The sequence below is a fragment of the Heterocephalus glaber genome, unplaced genomic scaffold (assembly GCF_053883595.1).
Source record: "Heterocephalus glaber isolate CG9 unplaced genomic scaffold, H.glaber_assembly_v1.0 deba00001472, whole genome shotgun sequence".
In the NCBI taxonomy this organism is placed as follows: Eukaryota; Metazoa; Chordata; class Mammalia; order Rodentia; family Bathyergidae; genus Heterocephalus; species Heterocephalus glaber.
In genome coordinates, this window is record NW_028258315.1 from 23,079,964 (window position 1) to 23,100,701 (window position 20,738).

At 42.9% G+C, this 20,738-nt stretch overlaps 1 protein-coding gene and 1 pseudogene across 18 annotated transcripts in view; both read left to right on the plus strand.

The window, feature by feature from the left end:
- Positions 1-20,738, plus strand: part of Gmnn (geminin DNA replication inhibitor) — a 68,118-nt gene that overhangs the window by 18,887 nt on the left and 28,493 nt on the right. The gene's annotated exons all lie outside the window — the stretch shown is intronic.
- LOC147826232 (SHC-transforming protein 1 pseudogene) overlaps positions 1-20,738 on the plus strand; it is a 28,226-nt pseudogene continuing 7,488 nt past the window's right edge. Inside the window, exon 1 of the transcript XR_015439114.1 lies at positions 1-20,738. This exon is cut by the window's right edge and continues 7,488 nt beyond it. The product of XR_015439114.1 is annotated as an SHC-transforming protein 1 pseudogene (transcript).

Consider the following 20,738-nt stretch of genomic DNA (forward strand, 5'->3'; position numbering starts at 1 on the left):
GGAGCAAAATCGGGAAGGGAGACACAGCAAACCTCAGTGCCATGAAATATCCAAAAGCAAGGACCTAGTAGGTGGTTGGTGAAGAGGGACCAGAGCTTAACTGGGAAAGTACTGTGCAGGCTGTTTTTAGCTCCCAGGGTAAGAGCTGCAGGGAGGATGGTGTGACCTTGGAGTGAAAGACTGAAGAGAGAAGAAGGAGCCAAGGGAATGTGCAGTAGAGGGATGGCAGGAGGAACAGAGGGCAATCAGAAGGGATGGAATAGTTAGAAAATGGGATGGAAGCCAAGGAAGAGAGCATCTGAGGTAAGAGAGATGAGGGAGCAGGGAATGCTTAGAGGTCAAGCATGAGAAACCACAAAAGGATAATGGATTGCGCTAAAAGGAGGTTATTGTTGATCCTTTGGAGAATAGTCTCAATGTAGCTGCGGGGATGGAAACCAAGTTGCCAAGTATGCAGCAGATGAAAGTATGGACAGAGAGTGGATGGAACTCCAGGGCATATGTCACTCTTGAAGGGGTTGGTAGTCCCAGAGAGAAGCACTGTGGGGAAGCAGGGGCATGACTGTCCAGAGATCTGCTGCAGAGTTGAAAGCAAATGGGGAAAGGACCAATGAAGTGGGAGGAAGAGAGACATCCAGGCAAATGTGAGGTCCTCTGATGGGTGAGACCACTGTGCAGTGATTTATTTTGGAAAGGAGGGTTGGCGACTGAGGATGCAGTTCACAGTAGAGTCTGTTCAGCTAGCTGGAGGCCCTGGGTTGATCCCTAGCACTGGAAGGGAGGAAGGCAGGGAGGGAGAGAGGGAGAGAGCAAGGGAGGGAGGAAGAAAGGAAAGAAAAGGAAGGAAAGGAGGAAGATTGATTCTCAGAGAACTTAGAGGAAGGCGTGAAGAAATAGGGATCTAGAAATTAGAATATTCTTCAGAGACTTAATGACATACAAAAGAAAGCCAGTGAATGTGAGGATAAGGGAGAGAGGCTTGAAGAGAGAGAGAAAGTTCATTAGACAGATTCTTAGAAGTCCATAAAAATCAGTAAAAGAGACCAAGGAGTAGTAATACCCAAGCACTAGTAGAAAGGCAAGCATCTCCAGGTACAAACGGCCTGGAGCAGTTCACAGGACCTCTATATCCTCCTTCCTGAGTGGTTTTCTGGCACTGCATCAACATTTCCACGTTCTGGAATTCTGTGCCCCCAGCTGACCGTTAACGTCATTTATACAATCTGCAGCCAGTAAGAGTCCCTGCTAGGAAGTTCTTTAGTACGAATCAACCATTCTCTGTTCTAAAAGAAATATCTAAACTGCCTACAAAGACAGATGTTAAAAGCTTTGGAGAGGCATTTTTTGCTAAGCAAGATTAATGCTGACCTCCTTTGTAGGACAGGCCTAAGAAAGAAATGAAAGTTGGAAGTGAGGCTATGAGTCACACTGCGGCTTGCTTCCTGGCATTTGCTCTGCTACTCTACTCAGCAGCATTATTGTCTGAGATCACAGCTTATTCCTTCCCTCTGCTCTGCCTTCCTTGCTGCTGACTCATGAGTCCAGAATGGCTGCCATTGCTCCCAGCCTCAGTTCAAAAACACAGGTGGTCTTGGTAAAAGTCCTTAACCTCCTAGGGTTGCTATCATCAGGGAAAAATGATCTTCCTCCTAGCCCTGGAGAATACATCCCTCAGATCTCACTGGCCACTCAGAGATGGAGGCTGAAGAAAGCCTGGCTTTGCTGACTGACTATCCCCTTAGGCTGGATGTAGCAGCCCCACACAAAAGAATGCTTCTGCTAACAGGAAAAGGGCAAATGAATGGCAATAAGAATTTAACCCATATACGTGTGTGTTTGGTCTAAATTTTCATCACATTTTGTGTGCTTTGTTGTTAGCTTTTCAGTGCCTCAACACTGTGGCTGTATTTCCTTTTGTGTGGGTCCATGTGGCACGGGTCCATTTCCCAATAATTCATAAGGATATACCTTTTTGTTATTGTGCTAACCTTTATGACTACAAACGTATATACACCCAATCCTCTCTTTCTTTAGACAGAATCAGTTGACTCTAACACTGGTGAAAGTACTATATTACTGATATAGGAAAACTATAACTCCAACCTGTTAGATGTCAAATGTGCTGAGTTCATGTCCCCAGAATATCGGAGCAGGAATTCTAAGGGACAAAGGAGAGAAGAGTATGAAAGTTTTCTTACGAGAAAGCTCCTGAGAGACAGGAGGGGTCCCAAATGGGTGGCTTCTGAGGCCCTTCAATCCAGCGGAATCACAATGTGGGTCAAACTACAATCAACCTATAGAGTTACAAGTATAGCTGCTCAGCTACTATTGATCCAGTAGGTAAGTGAGGCATGTAGCAAGGGTACATGGAAAGAACAAAGGAATTCTTGGAAGGAAGGCCAGTATGGGTCTAGATGTTCTGGTTACCCACCTGTGTGTCTGATCCCTGATGCCTATCTGGGTCCCCTTGGACCAGGTGGTGCTGATTGCAGTACAGTCTCAAATTGCCGTTTATCTCCAGGGACACATGCAGGCCTGTCTTTTGCATCTGCATCCTGTGGCCTGCCTCTCTTCAGATTAGCCTCCAGCCACAATTCTGATGTCTTTATTTCTGTGCTGATTTCCATGAGGGCCCAATCCTTCTCTGACTATATATTAATTTCTCTAACTTAACGGTCTATAATATTACCACTTCCTTCCTCTTTCTGCTTTTCACAGAATTTATCTTTACTTTTGTGCACGTGCAGTACTGGGGATAGAACCCAGGGCCTCCCAGGTGCTAGGCAAGCACTGTGCCACTGAACCATCTCTACCTTTAAAAAAAATGGTTATTCTATTATTACTTGATTAATAAGCTTTCGGAGATTTATTTATTTATTTATTTATTTTTGGTACCAGGGATCGAACTCCAAACCTTGCACTTTTGAGACAGGCAGTGGAACCACTGAGCTAAATCCCCTGCCCTAGGTGATCTATTTAATCTTCCTCCCTCTTTTAGTCACTTTTCTACCCCAATTGATCGTTTCTATGTAGTCAGGAATTAGGTACTTGGTACTTTAAGTGACACAAAAGGGAGATTTTTCTTGCTTGGGAAGTTAGAAAGAAGGTGGTTTTTCACTCTGATAATGGAACTGGGTATATGGCCTGGTCATGCAGATGGACAAGCTTCTGATTCAAGGTGATGGTGATGAAATACAATAGCATCAGGCTGGGGTGTAGCTCAGTGGAGAGCACTTGCTGGGCAATTGTGAGACGCTGGGTTTAATCCCCAGTATTCTCCACCTAGTGAAGTAAAAATATTTTTGTGAACAATACTATGCGGCACGCAATGCTGAGCAAAGCCTAGCAGTGGAGAGATAACATGACTTTTCTTCAGCTCCCTTCTGGAGTTAGGTCCTCGGAGAAGGCAAGATTCACCTCAGGTCCTTGATTTTCTCCTGAGTATCATTAGCAGATTTGCCTGAAAGCTGTCCCACTCCCAGGAGCAGGGAGATCAGGCCATCACCCTTTCCCTGAGGCTGGACCTGGGGCATGGTTTCACCCTGCTCACAGATCTAGCTCCAAGAAACTCTGGCCTCTTGGACCCTGTGAGACCCCTCTGTCTAACTCATCTGTCCCGTCCCTCAGCTAACTTCTTAAAATAGACTTCCTTTCTCCCAGATTCACAGGACCAGCTGAAAGTCAGCTCTTCTGGAATGCAGCACCCTACCTTTCTCTCAGTGTCTCCCAGCTCCCTGATAGTCACACTCCCTGCCCTGCCCTCACCAGGCCACTTTTGTCCTATGGTCACCTAAATCCCAGAGTGGCAGTGAAATGGAAAGCGGGTATGGTGACATGTACCTGTAAAATGCAAGTTTGAGCTCAGCCTGGGCAACTTAGAGAGATCCTGTCCCAAAATAAAAAATAAAAAGGGCTGAGGATGAAGCTCAGGGCAGAAGTCCGGGGTTCAAATCCCAGTACCAGAAAACACAAAACAAAACAAAACCAAAAACAGGAGGTGTGTGTGTGCAAATGGGCAGGTGAGAAGTTGTCTATAACAGGTCAGCAAACTTCATCTGTAAAGAGATGGATACGCAATATTTTTGCAGGCCTTACAGGGTCTGTCCTGACCACTGGGCCCAGCCATGTAGCAGTAAAATAGCCCTAGATACATAATACATAATCAAGTGGGGCTTGTCCATGTTCCAGTAAAACTTTATTTATGGATGCTGAAATGTGAATTTCAGTTCACGTGCTGTGAAATATTATTGTCCTTTTGGTCTGTATTTCTTCAGTCATTTAAACATGTACAAACCAGCCAGGCTCCCAGCCACTTGAAGGCCAAGACAGGAGAATCAAAAGTTTGAGCCCAATCGGGACTATACACTATCTCAAACAACAAAACCCTTGAGCTATTGTTCATTAATAACTGATCTTTGAGACTAACTGTTAAAACTGGTAGGCTCAATGATAATCATAATGGACAGACGTTTTAGTTTGCTTGACTTTTGAGAAGTTATGTAATATAACACCAGTGAGCACTACAAAATTATTTATCCAAAGCCCTATCTCATGGGTTTTAGGATCTTACCAACTGTCCTTAAGCTTTTTCATATGTATAATTTTTTTGGGGGGGGGGTACCTGGGATCGAACTCGGGACTTTGCACTTTTGAGGCAGGCGGTGGCACCACCGAGCTAAATCCTGGACCCTCTTATGTATAATTTTAGTGAATTTAGAAACTAACTGCATAATTCTGAACAGGTGCATGCCTGTATTCCCAGCATTCTGGCAGGCTGAGGCAGGAGGATCACCCAGTCTGTGTAACTTGGGGGGGAGACTGTCTCAAAATAAAAAATTAAAAGGGAAAACAAAAACGAGCCGTGAATATAGCTCAGAGGCTCTGGCTTCAATCTCCAGTACTGAACAAAAAAATAACCTTTTGAGTTAAGGCTAATTTTACATTTGCAGAGAAGTTGTAAAGATATTAGGAGTTCTATGGAATCCTCACCCAGCTTCCTCCCAGGTTAACATTTTGCATTGCCATGGAACAGCTGCCAAAGTGAGAAGCCAGCACTGACCCATTAGTATGAATTAAACTCTAGGCTTCATTCAGATTCTGCCTGTACTCGACTTCTGACAATAAAATTAGAATAAGTTGTTGTAACCAGGCTGCCACATTATAATAAAGTAGGTATAAAAATATTTGTAATTAGTTTAGGCTCTAGTTAGAGTAAAAGTAGATTTTAAGCCCAAGATATGGGGTTTTTTAAAACTTATTTCCTCTATCATCTTTAATTATTTTAGTGAATTCATGAGAAAGATATTTTTGCAAGATTATTTTATTATTAAAATTTTGGGAGAGATTTTTTAGGTATTTGAGAGTATCTAATATATTCTATAGAATGGAATATAAGAATGATAACTGATTTATTTCAAAAAGTCTGCAAAGACCAAAACCAATACCTTTGTGACTTCCTAGTAACATAAATCGTTTTACTTCTGTTATATCTGTAGGTGCTACAATTTTACCATATTTGAAAACTGAAAGAAAACCAAAAAGGAAATTATCTCACTTTAGATTTAATTCCTTTTAAAAAATTTTTTTATTTTCCAATAAGAAACATACCATTGACAATGTATTTTGTTGTTGTTGTTGTTGTTGTTTGGTGGTTTTTTTGGTACCGGGGATTGAACTTGGGTCCTTGTGCTTGCGCAGCAGGCGGTGAAACCACTGAGCTAAATCCCCGGCCCAACCATTAACAATGTAGAAGGGTTCCTTTTTCCCCACAGCTTTACTATCATTTGTTATCTGATTTCTTTTTTTAAATTAATTTTATTGGTACATTTTAGGTATACAATATAATGACCTTCATCATTGGAGATTTGTACCTTTACATAATTTTTTTTTTTTTTTTTGCCACTGAGGATCGAACTCAGGACCTTGCGCTTGGGAGGCAGGCAGCAGAACCATTGAGCTAAATCCCCAGCCCCTACATAATATATCTTGGTTCTTATTTTTTCCCCATTCCCCTGACCTCCCTTCAATCTCTCTACCCCTCTCTATTTACAAAGACTTTATTTCCATTTTTTAATTTTCTTATGTTAATTCCATTTGTTATTTGATTTCTTGTGGATAGCCATTCTTTCTGGAATAAGATGGAATCTCAGTGCTGTTTTAATTTGTATTTCTCTAATGGCCAGAAACACTGAACATTTTTTCATGTATTTATTGGCCATTTGTACTTCTTCCAAGGATTGTCTGTTCATTTCAGTAGCCCATTTTTTTTATTCTTAAGTTCTTTTATTGGCACATTTTAGGTATACAATCTGTTTACATTTATCATTGGGTGCTTGTACCTGTACATGATGCCTCTTCTTATTTTTTCCCCATTACCTGTGTGCCCTTCACCCCCTCCACCCTTCCCTATTTACATAGACTTCGTTTCCATTTTTTTTCTTTTCTCATAATTTTTCCTTTCCCCTTCCCCTCCCATCACCCCTACCCCTTTGGACTTTTCTTCCTATTTCAAATTATCAATTATCCATTTTAATCATTGTAACCCTTATTTACACTTTCAGTTTCTCATACTAGAGAAACTATTCAGTATTTACACATGTGTGTCCTATTTATTTCACTTAAGAGTATAGCCTCAATAAGCATCCATTTAGCTATAAATGTCTCTTGTTTCTTGTTCTTTATGGCTGAGTAGTACTCCATTTTATAAAAAAAAACACATCTTCTTTATCCAGTTTCCAGTTGAAGGGCACTTGGGCATTTTCCAAGCTTTAGCTATTACAAACTGTGCTGCTATGAACATGGGTGCACATATATCACTGTGGTATGATTCTTTTAATTCTTTTGGGAAGATACCCAGCAGGGGAATAGCTGGGTCAAATGGGACCTCTAGCCCTAGTTCTTTGAGGTATCTCCATACTGATTTCCACAGTGGTTGCACCAGCCTGCACTCCCACCAACAATGAAGAAGGGTTCCTCTCTCCCCACACCCCAGCCAGCATTTGTTATTGGTTTTATTCTTAATAGCAGCCATTCTTTCTGGGGTGAGGTGGAATCTCAGTGTTGTTTTCATCTGCATCTCTCGAATGACCAGTGATGTTGAACATTTTTTCATATATTTATTTGCGGCTTTTACTTCTTGTTCTGAGAAATGTCTGTTCATTTCAGATGCCCATTTTTGAATTGGGTCTTTGAATTTGGGGGGTCTGATTTTTTTCAGTTGTTTATATATTCTAGATAGTAGTCCTTTGTCTCAGGTACAGCTGTTAAAATTTTTTCCCACATTGTAGTTTGTCTCTTAGTTCTGTTGGTGGTTTCTTTTGCAGTGCAAAAGCGTTTTAACAAGATGAGATCCCAGTTGTTGATTCTTTGTGCTAGTTCTCGTGCAGTAGCCCATTTTTTGATTGGGTCTTTTATTTCGGGGGTCTAATTTTTTTAGTTCTTTATATATTCTAGATGTTAGTCTCTGTCCAAGGAATAGCTAGCAAAATCTCTTTCCCTTTCAGCAGGTTATCTCTTCACTCTGTTGGTTGTTTCCTGCTATGCAGGTTTTTAATTAGATATAATCTCATTTGTTGATTCTTGATGTTATTTCTTGTGCAACTGGGGTTCTGTTTAGAAAGTCCTTGCCTACACTTATGTCTTCCAGCAGATTAAATGCTCCTACTTTAATATTTAGATCTTTGATCCATTTTTAGTTTAATACATGGTGAGAAATATGGGCCTAAGTTCAATCTTCTGCATTTATTTATCCAGTTTTCCCAGCAGTATTTGGTACAGAAGCCATCTTTTCTCCAGCCTATGCTTTTGGCCCCTTTGGCAACGATCAGATGAGTGCATGTGCCTGGGGTTGTTTCTGCATTCTCTATTCTGTTCCGTTGACCCATGCATATGTTTTTGTGCCAGTACCATGCTGTTTTTATTATCATACCTTTGGGGGTTTTTGGGGGTTTTTTTGTACTGGGGATCGAACTCTGGACCTTGAGCTTGCAAGGCAGGCACAGAACCACTGAGCTAAATCCCTGGCACCATACCTTTGTAATATACTTGAAGTCTGAAATTGTGACACCTCCTGCCTTGATCTTATTGCCCAGAATTGCTTTTACTCTCCTGTGTCTCTTCTGGTTCCATATGAATTTTAGGATTATTTTTCTCTAGTTCTGTGAGGAATGCTGTTGGTACAGTAGTTTGGGATTTCATTAAAGCTATATATCAGTTTTGATAGTGTAGCCATTTTGACAATATTGCTTCTGACTGTTAACATATAATCATGACTTTTTCATTGCAATTTTATGGTCAGATTATATCTGGATATCTCCAATAGTTTTGAAAAAAATTTTCCAGTATAATATGTATGACCAGTACACAGAAACTTCTCACAACCCCCACTTTTTTTTCTTTTTTTTTGCTACTGATGTTGAACTGAGCTACACCCCCAGCACCTTTTTATTTTTTATTTTTTATTTTTTTGGTACCAGGGATCAAACTCAGGACCTTGCGCTTGTGAGGTAGGCATGGTGCCACTGAGCTAAATCCCTGGCCCTTTATTTTTTATTTTGAGTTAGGGTCTAAGTCATTATGTTGTCCAAACTGTGCTCAAACTTGCAATCCTCCTGCCTTAGCCTCCCAGAATGCTGGGATTACAGGCGTGTGCCATCATATCCTTACCAGGAAAATTTTCACATTTACTTGAAAATTGAAGAAAGAAACCAGTACTGTGAAAGGCTGCACAATATAACCTTTACCTGGACTCAGCACTTGTGGACACCAGACTTATCTGTCTGCATAAACATTTTTTCCCTTTTGTTATTGAGCTCTTCTAATGTCCCTCTGACACTCACTCCAATTCCTCCCCTTCCTTCTGAGTTTAAAATTTTGTTTTCAGTCTTATGTGCTGGATTCTTTCTCTAACCTTCTACAGCCTTCTTCAGAAGAAAATTCCACTTAACTTTATCCTGTCTGTCTCAAGGCTGCTTTCTCTGAAGAGGCGTCCAGGCTGGCTTCTGTGACTGACCTCCCACTCAGTCTGAGGCTACAGCCAGTCTGGCCCAGAATCCCACCTCACCCTGGCTGGGCCTCAGGGCTGGGAAACCCCTCAGAGACAGCCTGGCTCTTCTTTCCAGCATTCTAGGCCCTTGAGCTTTCGCTTGAGATCCACTCCTTCTGCTGGGGGCTGCTTTACTCCTATGTCTCCAGCCAAACCCAATCTCCAGCCAATGCCTCCTCTGCCTCCCCCTTGAGTTGGTGCATTGAAATGGCTCCAGCTCCATCCTTTATCTCAAGTCAACAGTTTACATTTAGTCTGCCTGGCAGTTCAAGCCTGTAATCCCAGAACTCTGGGAGGCTGAGGCAGGAGGATCCGAAAGTTCCAGCCCAGCCTCGGCAATATAGCGAGTGTCTCAAAGTAAAAAATAAAAAAATAAATGGCTGGAGATGTAGCTCAATCTCCAGGGTTCAAGCTTTTTCTTTTTTAAGAAAGGAATTTTAGGTAATGACAAAAGCATAGAAACTCTTTCGTATGAGGGAACCTGTGAGAAGGCCTGGCTCATGAAGCACTCTGCTTGAGTCTCCAGTTTTGTATCTTCCCTGGCTTTGCAGGTTTACTAAAAAACCACACCCACAGACTACACAGAGGAAGGACTGTAGGGAAACAGCAAAAATGATCTTGCCTATTCGTGGTTTAGGGAAAAGGTTTGGTGGCAAATGAGGCAGAATATCATCTTTCTTGGTTAGGAATTTGGAGGGTGTCATTTGTCCATGATGAAGTCTTGTCTCCTCTAGTTCTACAGATTATTTAAAGTCAACTATTACAAATCAACACAACATACATTGATTTCTGGCCTTATCCTTCACAGAGCTAATCAATTTTTTTTTTTTTTTTGATACCGGGATCAAACTCAGGTCCTTCCACTTGCACAGCAGGCAGCGAAAACACTGAGCTAAACCCTGACCCTGCTAATCAGTTTTTTGTATTTTGGTTTTTTTTTTTTTTGAGACAGAGTCTTGTTGTGTTGCTCACATTGGTCTCCAATTCACAGCAACCTTCCTGCGTTAGCCTCCCGAGTGCTGGGTTTATAGGTGTGTACCACTACATCCAGCCTAAGCAATCTGTTTTGGTTGCTTAAATTAAGGGACCTGTGTCTAATTTTTGAAGTGTCAAAAGAGAAAAGCAGCAGGCACGGTGGCGGTGGCGCATACCTGTAATCCCAACACTGTGGGAGGCTGAGGGAGGGGGCTTGCCAAGTTTGAGGCTGACAGGCCCCTGAGTCAAACCCCAGCCCAGTCAGACACATTACCCACATCCACAGGAGGACAGAGATAACAAGAAGCCAGCAGCTACCCTGCTTTTCTCAACACCACCCTGTTTATCAGCCAGCCCAAAGCCCATCACCCGTGAAAACGCTAAAATTTTTCACCCTCCCAACCAGTGCCCCCTCCCCTACCTACCTCCCCTGTATCAACCATGCACACCCTCCTCTTGGTGCCAATGGCCTTCTTGCCCTTAGGCCATCTGCACCCATGTGGCAATAAACTCATCGCACATTGCTTACACTTTGCCTGCCTCAGTGGTCTCAAACGTGCCTTGGTCTGACCTTACAGAGGCCAGCCTGGACAATTTAGTGAAGCCCTGTCTCAAAATGAAACATTAAAGAAGTGGCTGGGGATACAGCTTGGTGTTAGAGCACCCCTGGGTTTGCTCTCCAGTGAAGTGAAGACAGGTTCAACTCCTTCTATTACCTGAATGCCAGGTAAGCATTCCCTCCAGGGATCCTAGCCTTGGTGAGGGCAGTGGGCTTGGAAACTAGGAGAGGAAAAGAGCCAGCGAGCACTGCTGATGCACCGGAAAGGAAACACAGAATGGAGCAAGCAGAGCCTTTCTGCTCTTTTTTCCAACAGAGTAAGAAATTTGGATACTTAAATCAACAAAATGCAGAACATAAATTAGACTTTAATAGGAGCATTAATAAGCAATATGTTTCTTACTGAGAAATAAAAGCTTCAAACAAAGAGACTTGTCTTTAAAAAAACAATAAAACAAAATGGCCTTAATGTTATTGTTACAGCTAACAAAATTCACGATGATTCTTTACTAGTATATATGATACTATTTTGTGGCTCTTAAAAGTCTTTAGTAATTTTGTTTCTTTTGTTTGTGATATTGGGGATTAAACCAAAGGACTTTAGCTTGCTAACCAAGCACTCCACCACTGAGCTATATCCTCATCCCTTTTTAATTTTTTTTTTTTTTTTGAGACAGGGTCCTGCTAAGTTGCTCAGGCTGCCCATAGACTTCTGATCCTCCTGCCTCAGCCTCCCTAGTCAATTAAAAAAATTCTTTTCAAATGTTATATAATATTTTTTAAAAATGTTGAGGCAAGGTCTTGCTAAGTTGCTCAGGCAGGACTCAAATGTATGATTCTCCTGCCTCTGCCTCTCCTCATTTCTAGGATAACAGGAAGTTGGACACTGCCTTCTGGGCCTAGCATCTGCATATTCCCTTCAGAAATATCTGAAAGGGATGCTGGAGTTTTGTCCCTTCATCCGAGCTGATGAGAGGAGGGGAGCGTGGTTCACACTCTCAGCATGGGAAGTTGGAGAGGGTGCCCATCTCTGAAAGAAAACATCCTGATTTGTTTTTTGGGTTTTGGGGGGTACCAGGGATTGAACTCAGGACCTTGCGCTTGTGAGGCAGGTGCCGGAACCACTGAGTTAAATCCCTGGCCCAAACATCCTAATTTCTAAGGATCTGTTGCACCCTTCAGTTAAAGAAGGAGGTAAAGAAAGTTGTAACTTTAAAACTGTACTCTCAGGAAACCTGGAGCTTCAGTAAACAAGGCTACCCAAGACTACAAGGCCTTTTTTTCCCTTCCAGGAACCTCATTTCAAAAATTTTAAGAGTCCTAAAACAGAGAACCTGCAAATCAGGCCCTGTCTTTCTCGTGTCAATTATGCTGTGTTTTTTGTCTGATATCTTTAGATTCACAAACCTCACAGATTCCCAACCACGAGAAAACACAAATCCCCCAGCCCCAGACCCTCAGGCACCTCTCCCCATTTGCACCCACTCTGCCTTCTACGTGTTTCTCTTATTCTGCCTCAACAGTCTGTCTGTGCTTCCCACTGACGGTGTGCCGGAAGTCAGCCAACCAGGATATGGAGGGTGGGGACAGGTGGGGGGCTGTATCTCCTCTCTGGGGGACCTTCTGAGGCTCCTGCCAGGGACAAATGGAGATCAGGGTCCCAAGTTGGGGAGGTAGTGGTGACTCTATTACAAAAACTGTGTAATTCTCCCTCCTATTTCTGGACGATCAATAAACTTGACAAGCACTTGTGTGCTGACAAGTAAATTACTAATAAAGTGGCCAAATGGATCGGTGACAGGCAGAACTTTGCCAGATGCCACAGTCACTTCTGCACCAGTTGGTGCTGATGTATTACTTCACCAACACTGTTTAAACTGTTCAGACTGCTGAATCATCCATCATCTATCACCATTTCTTCACCCTGTCCCCAAAGGCTACCTGATAGGTTTTGCAAACCATTTTACTGGAATTATCCTCCTGCCGCCCACTGATTTACCACCTTAACTGTGCCAATCTCCCACTCTCACTCCTTTTTAATTTAAAACAAGAGACTGGATTGAAAGGACTTGTTTACAGAACACATATGGTGACTTCCGCTGTCATCTCATTTTTTTTAGGTTGGTATTATAACATTTATTAAAATAAAGCTATGGGTTAAGAGAAACAGCAAAGAAACAAAGAATTAAAATGCAAGCTGCATAAAAGCCCAGCTAAAACCCAAAAGTGTCAGTAGCTAACTAAAAGCCCAAGAAAGACAAGACACCCAATATAATAAAGTAGCACAAAAACATTTGGCAATTTTTAGTATCAAAATTATTGATTTTGCATTTTGCATCCTTTTCTCAGTCAAGAAAAAAATTCATTTTGAATGTTATATAACATACATATAAAACAAGATTGAAAAATATAAACTTGTAACAGTGGCTGTAAATACATTATCTTACATGTTTCTCATAGGCAAAAGGTTGGTTATGGCCTATATGTAACATGAAACTACTAAAGTAATAGATTTAACCAACATGTAGTGATCTACGTAACCTCTTCTGATCAGTTTTGGCTTAAGCTTTAATTTATTTGAAAATAGGATAGCTTCTCCTGCTTGTTTTTAGGCTCCTGTTGCATGGAATACTGTTTTCCATCCTTTGATTTCTAGTCTATGAATTTTGTCATGGCTTGTATTGGTCATGAATTGCTTAAGGTTCTCTTTGTCATGAAAAGACTTTATTTCTACATTAATTTTGAAAGATACTTTTGCAGGATATATCAATCTGGATGGAAAGTTTTTTCTTTTAGGGCTTGAAACACTTTACTCCAAGCTGTCCTAGCCTTTAAGGTTTTTGTTGATATGTCTGCTGTAATTCTAATGGTTTTACCTTTGTAAGTGATAAGCAGACAATGAGAAAAGAGTTAGTGACTACTGAGCTGTCTGTTTGATGGAAGAAGGAAAGTAACTTTACTATTATGTTAGGGGATGTGGAACCCAAATATGAGGAGCAAGTCAGATTTCCATGCTTCTTGTGGAGGACAAAGTATGACAAAGAGGGAGGTTAGATAAATTGTCCAGAGCCTGAGAGCCATGGCCTAGCAAGATCCTGTTTACTTATCTGTAGCAGCACTGGAATATATTGTCTTTTGAAGAGAAATTTGAAATCTTCCAAAGGCTTACAGGAGTAGCTTTTTCCTTTTGGGTGGTCTTTTTGTCACCTGCAGTGTTGAAACCCACCAGATACAGGGTGAAGTGGGGGATAAGACCTACTAAGACTTATTTTGTTTCCACAGTCACATTTTTGTGTGTGAATGTGGAATCCTTTTCCACTGGGAATGGTTAATCAGTGGTGTCCATCCTGAGCTGTGCCACTCTGGCAGCTCCCTGTTTCTGTGTTCCCCTGTGGGCCCCAAGTCACAGCTTTCCCCACCTAGCTTTATGGCCTGTGGGTTTGTAAAGTGCCCCCCGACCTGCTCCAGGTGTCCCTCTGTCCATACACCCCAGACTGTGGCAACCATCTAAACCCAGATGCATCCCTGCTCACATTGGCTGATGGGGAAAGCAGACAGACCACTGATCTTTGTGCTGGATGTAGGCAGCAGGCAAGAGTTCAAGCAAACCACTGGACTTAACGTCAATACTTTTGGACCCAGCTGCCTCTGAAAGCCACATGCACTGGGCCTGCCTTCTTACCATGGATGTCAGGGTCTCTGTGTCCTTCGTGGCCTGAGCTTGAACTTCTCAGGGGATCTATGTCTAGCCCACACCCTCTCTGTGACTGTCTGTTGTGGCCATCTCCTACCCAGTCACTGTGGTAGGGTGACACTAGAAACCCTGAAGTATAGTTGTTCTGGGGCTCAGTCTTAAACAATTAACTCCTTCTCAAAAATGGTTCCTGGTTAAACCCTATCAAATATAAGGAGTCACTTTCAGAGTTAACTGTTTTTGCAGTTTACAATAGCCATAGGTTTTTCTGGGGGCTAGTGCTGCTGGCTCAATTGAGTACATAGTTCTCCCGGAGGCTGTGGGCCCTCTCTGGACTTCCTCATGTCTGCAGACAGAGGTCTCCTTCCCTGGGAGCTGGGGTGAGCTTTCCAGACTGCTTCATTCTTTTCTCTGTGTTGTGCTCCTTTTCTCTAGCTGCTCTGCAGTTTCTAGTTTTCCTGTCAGCTCCCTCCCAGCTCCTGGAGACCCACTTCTTTTTTTCACATCATCAAGTTGTTGTTTTCCAGGTCTCTCAATTCCAGGTCCCAAAGAGGCTGTATTTTGCTACTGGTCTCCCATCATCTCATTCTTCACAAGTCTCCAAACTCCTTGTAGTGGAATCTGTTCTCAGTGTTACCAATAATCAATTTCGAGCTTTTAAGTCCCTATTTTGAAAATTAAACTTTCTCCTCTTTTTTAAAAAGCTGAGGTTTTACCCTCAGCCTTTTGGTTTTTAGTCCATGTGTCCTTAATTTCTCAAACAGTAATTACAGTAACTCAGGGCACATTTACCAATTCCTCAAAAATCCCAGGGAAGTATTTTGACTTGTTCTAGACACTCAAATTCATTTAAAACATCTGCATTATTATCTGATGTTCTTGTACATTTTTTTAGTACTGGAGATTTAACTCAGGGCTTAAACACTGAGCTATATCCTCAACTCTTTTTGAAAAAAATTTCTTTTTTTTTTTTTTTTGTACTGGGGATTGAACTTGGGTCCTTGTGCTTGCGCAGCAGGTGAAACCACTGAGCTAAATCCCTGGCCCAAAAATTTCTATTTTGACAGATGGTCTCACTAAATTCCCCAGGGAGGACTTGAACTTGAAGTCTTCCTGCCTCAGCCTTCTAGAATGCTGGGATTACGGAGATGGACCAATATGCCCACCTTCTTACATGCTCTTTTATTTGGTTTCAACTTTTTCCTCTGTTAAGACTTTGCAGATTACTAAGCATTACTTTACAGGGAGGATAATGAAAAATAATTGGCTATTTTCTTGGCTTATTGTTGATACCTCTTAGCATTTAAGCTAATTCCACTAAAGCAACACAGAACACCGCTCTTCCTGTTTCTTTCACAATTCAAATATGGTTTTAAAAGTCCTTTCCTGGACATTGGGGTGAGGGGACAGGAAAGTGGCTTCCTTTGCTCCCCTCCATCCTTGTTCCCCTCCTACAGGAGTTGCTGGAACTGGGGTGATAGAGTGAAGGGAGGATTTTTGCTAGGAGGGAAATCGCTGGGGTGCATATATCGGGGGTCCTCCAGCACGCTGGCCACTCACTCTTTGACTCTCATTTATTCCCATAACCCTTCAGCCATTTTCAGTCCCATCTGGCAGCTAGACCTACATGACTTAATGTCCCGTGCTTACCTGAGAACCCGAGTTGAGTTACAGCAATCCTCTGCAAATAAAAGGGCTCCTGCTCTTGTCCCATTTGTGCTCCCTTTAGGACATCCTTGGAAAACAGCCGACTGTGGAGGCACATGCCTGCAATCACAGCACTCTGGAGGCTGAGGCGGGCAGATCTGCAAGATTGATGCCAGCCTAGGCTATATTATGAGACTGTGTCTCAAAAAACTAAACCAACCAAACAAAAAATCTCCCCCAAAGAGACAGAGGGCTGGACTGAGGCAGATTTCTTGAGTCCCTGTCACTTGCAGGGCCTGCTTCAGGAGCCAGTAGCCTAAGTCCCTGCTCAGAAAGGCTCACATGTAGATTAATGCTAGCAGTCACCACCTTGAAATTATTAATATTGTTTTTTCAACAAGGGAACTCAGAGCCCTGCAAATTACATAGCTGGTCCTGACCCAGCCCAAATTACATTTATCCCACCGTTACTTCTAAAAAATGTTCGGCTTTTAATGGGGAGGATTTCACTTCTGTTCCTGGTTTTAGCTTTTTGAACATGGTTCATGTTGGCTTTTGCAAGTGTTAATGCATCTGAGGGAAGGTGCATAACCTTCCTTTTCATCTCAACCTTCTATAACCCTGCACTCAGAAGAAAACTCTGTATCCACACTGGACACTTTCTTTTAGATGTTTCTCTCTTTTCATACTCATTGAGATTGTTCACCATTGAGACTGGAGTTTGTTTTGCTAAGTTTTTGTTTGTTTTTTGAGACAAGTTCTCACTGTGTAGCCCAGGTTGGCTTTGAATTTCCCATCCTCCTGCCTCAGCCTCCTGAGTACGTGGGATTATAGGTGTGCACCACACCACCTGGTGCTCTAATTTTTCATTCATTCGTTTGTTTACTCTGGGGATTGAACCCAAGGCCTTTGTGCTGAGTTACATCATGAGCTCTTTTTTATTTTTATTTTATTATTTCAAGTCAAGGTCTCACTGAGTCAGTAAAATACCCAGGCTAGGCTGGAATTTGCAATCCTTTTGCTTCAGCCTCCCAGCTTGTTGGGATTAGGCATGCACCACCACCACACCCAGCTTCTAATTTTCTTAACACTGCTGGAGTCTTAAACCATTGGATATATTTTGCTTCTTTCCCTGATTTTTTTCAACCTTTTTACCAAAGGATTTCTTCACATCTAACCCATAAAATCCCCAAATCAAAACAAAACAAAACATACTTTGAGCAAACTTATAACAGAAATTAGAAATCATACAATTTCCCCTAATTCACCTTTCATCTGAGGGTACCTACCCTAGTCCCCCCCCCCCCATAAACTTACTTAGCTATACCTTGCTTGCCATAGCTCCAAACACTATTCATTCAGGAAGAATGAGATTCACACATCCATCTTGAAATACTTAAGTCTTTCCCAAGGAAATAGCCTTTCTTGGAATAGAAAATAGCTTCACCACCTCTTAACAGATTGATTCCTTGTGACTTCAGTTTTAAAATATGTTCACCTAAGGTAAAGGACAGTAAAATATAGCCCTCAGGCCAACTCCTGCCAGAGGCCTGTTTTTGTGCTGCCTGGAGCTAAGAATGGTTTTTAATATTTTAAAAAATATTGTAACAAACACAGGAACAAAGAACATGCCATTGAGAAAGCCTAAAATATTTACTCTTTGGCCTTTTCCAGAAAGAAGTTTCCAGATCCTTGTGTAGAAAACAGTACCAATTTGCTGTCCCTCTCCCCCAAAGTCGTAACAGAAAAAAATTACTCTAAGCTTTAGCAAAAGGAACTTGTGGTTGTTAAATTAATTTTATAATAGGCCACTGTTTTGGTCTAACTTCCTGCCCTAGGCTCCAAAAGACCAAACCAAAATGGAGTCACTTACACTAAAGATCCACACCACCAAAGCAAAGGTAAGTTGTTTATCTGACCTTCTCAGAAATCAGGAGAAAGAGACAACAGCCAAGTCTGAAAACTGGCTGTTTTTAACTGGCACAATAAGAAAATCCCGTCAGGCATACAGGCATAGACTGTTGTCCCAGCACTCCAGCACTCAGGAGGCTGAGGCAGGAGGATTGTGAGTTTGAGGACAGCCTGGGCCACGCAGTGAAACTGTCATTTAAAAAACTCAATCAATCAATCAATCAATCGAAGTTCCCTCTGCTTTAAAGTTTTCAAGGAATGTGACTGTGGAGGGACCAGTGTGCTTCCTCTCCTTTTTCTGGATTCTGTCTGCTGATGCTCACTGCAGAGTTTTCTGTCCCACTTCCAGTTCTGAAAGCCACTGGATTCACAAACTGTTCCTTGCCCAAATTCTATTAAATAGACCTTAGCTAAAGTTGTTCTGTTGTCATGGTCTTCAGCTTCTAATGAGGCCTTAATCCTGTGTTCTTTCTGGACTTCCTTCCTTTCCACAGCAGCTACTCCTTTCTAGGTGAACTGCTGGTCGTTTGCGAGGTTTACCAGAGCCATTGGCTGACCTGTCTATGAGTAAAGGCAGCCCAGCTTAAAGGGGGGTCCTGCTTCACCCCTGGAACTCTGCCTAGGGGAGATGCACCCTAGAGAATAAGGTCGGCTGCACACCCACCCCGTCCCAATATAAATGCTTCAGTGAACTCAGGAAAGGAAACCCCTCTGAAACTCAGGCTTTCCCTCAGTTTTCTGAGGCTGGTCATTAATCTGGATTTTAGAAGTTCCAGGATGGGAAGAGCCTGGTCAGCTGCAGGGGGATCTCCTGGGCCAGTGCTGGACCCTGCACAGTCCTTCGATGCAGCCCTATGGGCATTGTCCCTGCAGCCTTCAGGAGCCTTCATAAACCCCCACTCAGCGGGGCTCTGACCCAGCTGCAGCTTCCCCTCCTTCCTGGTGGACAGCCCTGCTCCTGCCACTGGCCTCAGCCTCTATCCTGCCCTTGCTGAATATCCTTTAGGTCTTTCCTTTGGCCACCAGGGAAGCCTGGGCCAGTGGCTCATTCAGTGGAGAAGTTGGCCCAGGTGCAGCCCTGAGCGCTGTGCTGGGTGTAGACATCTACAAACAAACCCAGGCGACGACACGGAAGCACAGTGAAAACCATCTCTGGCAAAGTTAAGCAAGGACAGATGCAATACCCCTTCCTGAACAGTCTTTGCCTGTGCTAAACTGTTGCAGCAGCTGCTACGGGGCAGTGTGGGTGCCACGCTCTAGAGCAGGACACTGGTGCATCTTCCCGAGTCCCCCTTTAGTGCCCACTGGGGTGTTGTGGGGGTGATTCCGAGAAAGCTGGTACATAGTCGGTCACACACTCCCAGTCTGCAGGGTAATTTCTGTACTCACTCCCCGAGATACTGTATCTCTGCTTTTAAACACTTGGGTCACTGCCATCTTGTCACTGCTTATTGGAGTTTGTATTCTCTTTTTTCTTTCTGTCACTCTGTACCCCCCCACCCCCTGCCTTTTCTTGGTACTAGGGATGGAACCCAGGGCCTGTCACATGCTAGGCATGTGCTCTACCCTTGAACTACACCCCTGGCCCCTTTGTGTTTAAAATGTAAACAGTCCAAGACCCCTACGTCTTGGACACGATTCTGTTTTCTTTCTTTCCTGTCTGTGTCTGTCTGTCTGTGTGTCTATCCATCTGTCGGTTTTTTCAAGTCAGGGTCTCACTCACTATGTAGTCCAGGCTAGCCTCAAACTCATGGTGATCCTTCTGCCTCAGTCTCCCATGTGCTGGGATTATATACCTAGCTACTTTCTGTATTTATTTTCTGGATTTTTACTTGCTTCATTTCATTATTATTTCTGAAAATAAGTTTGTCATGCAGCAGATGTGTGTGTGTACTCTAGATGTCTAATAAGCTCAGTACTCTTCTCTCCTTGCCTCTTCTGGCCCACCTGGTTTCCCTACCTTCCCTTGTCTGACAGGTTACCTGCCTCTCCCTTGCCATCTGCACCTTTTTCCTGTCTACTGGCTTTTTTTCCAGCTTGAATGACACATGCTTAAGCATTTTCCTATCTCAGCCTTCCCTTCACTGCCAGATTTCTTCTCTCCCCTCCTTCTTCTCTCTCTTTGCTCACCTTTTCCTTCATTGCTGGATATGGACCCTACAGTCTCACATCTAGGCAAGTCCTCTATCACTTAGCTATACCATAAGCCCTTTTTATTTTTGAGACAGGGTCTCACTAAGTTTGTAGGAACCAGCCTACACACTTGAACCTGACCATGGGGTGAGAGGACAGACAAAAAGTAAAAAGACACAGAACCAGGTTAAAATCTGGAGGGCCAGGGGCTCATGTCTCCCGTCAATATAGAGCCCCAAGTGACTGGGGCACCTTGGCTTTATTCACTCAGACAGGGACACGAGCATTTAGAGTTCCAAAGCATTCATCTGTCTCCCACCCTCCGTGGTACTTGTCCAGATGAACAACAGGATCTCGGGTGTTTTTACTTCTCCCTGAAGCGAGTCAGCATGCTCTTGAACTCTCTTTCCTTTTAGTGCTCACTGAGGAGGCCAATTAGCCTCAGTCTTCCTGTCTGGCCTCCCAAGTTGGCCAGGCTGGCCTCAAACTTGCAATCCTCCTACTTCAGCCTCCTGAGTAACTAGGGTTACAGGCCTGTACCGCCATGCCCGGAGGACAGATCTTTTAAAGTTTTCTGTACTGTTCCCTCCACAGGCTCATGTGTTACTCTGTTCTTGACCTGCTGCAGGGCAACCTTGCACCCGCCATACTGTCCAATTTCTCTTACCAAGTCCAACAGCAACTTATATTTTTTAACAATAGCTTATTATAAAGGATTTTACATGTATATTAGATTACTTTTTTGTTTTTGTTTTTTTGAGACAGGCTCCCACTGT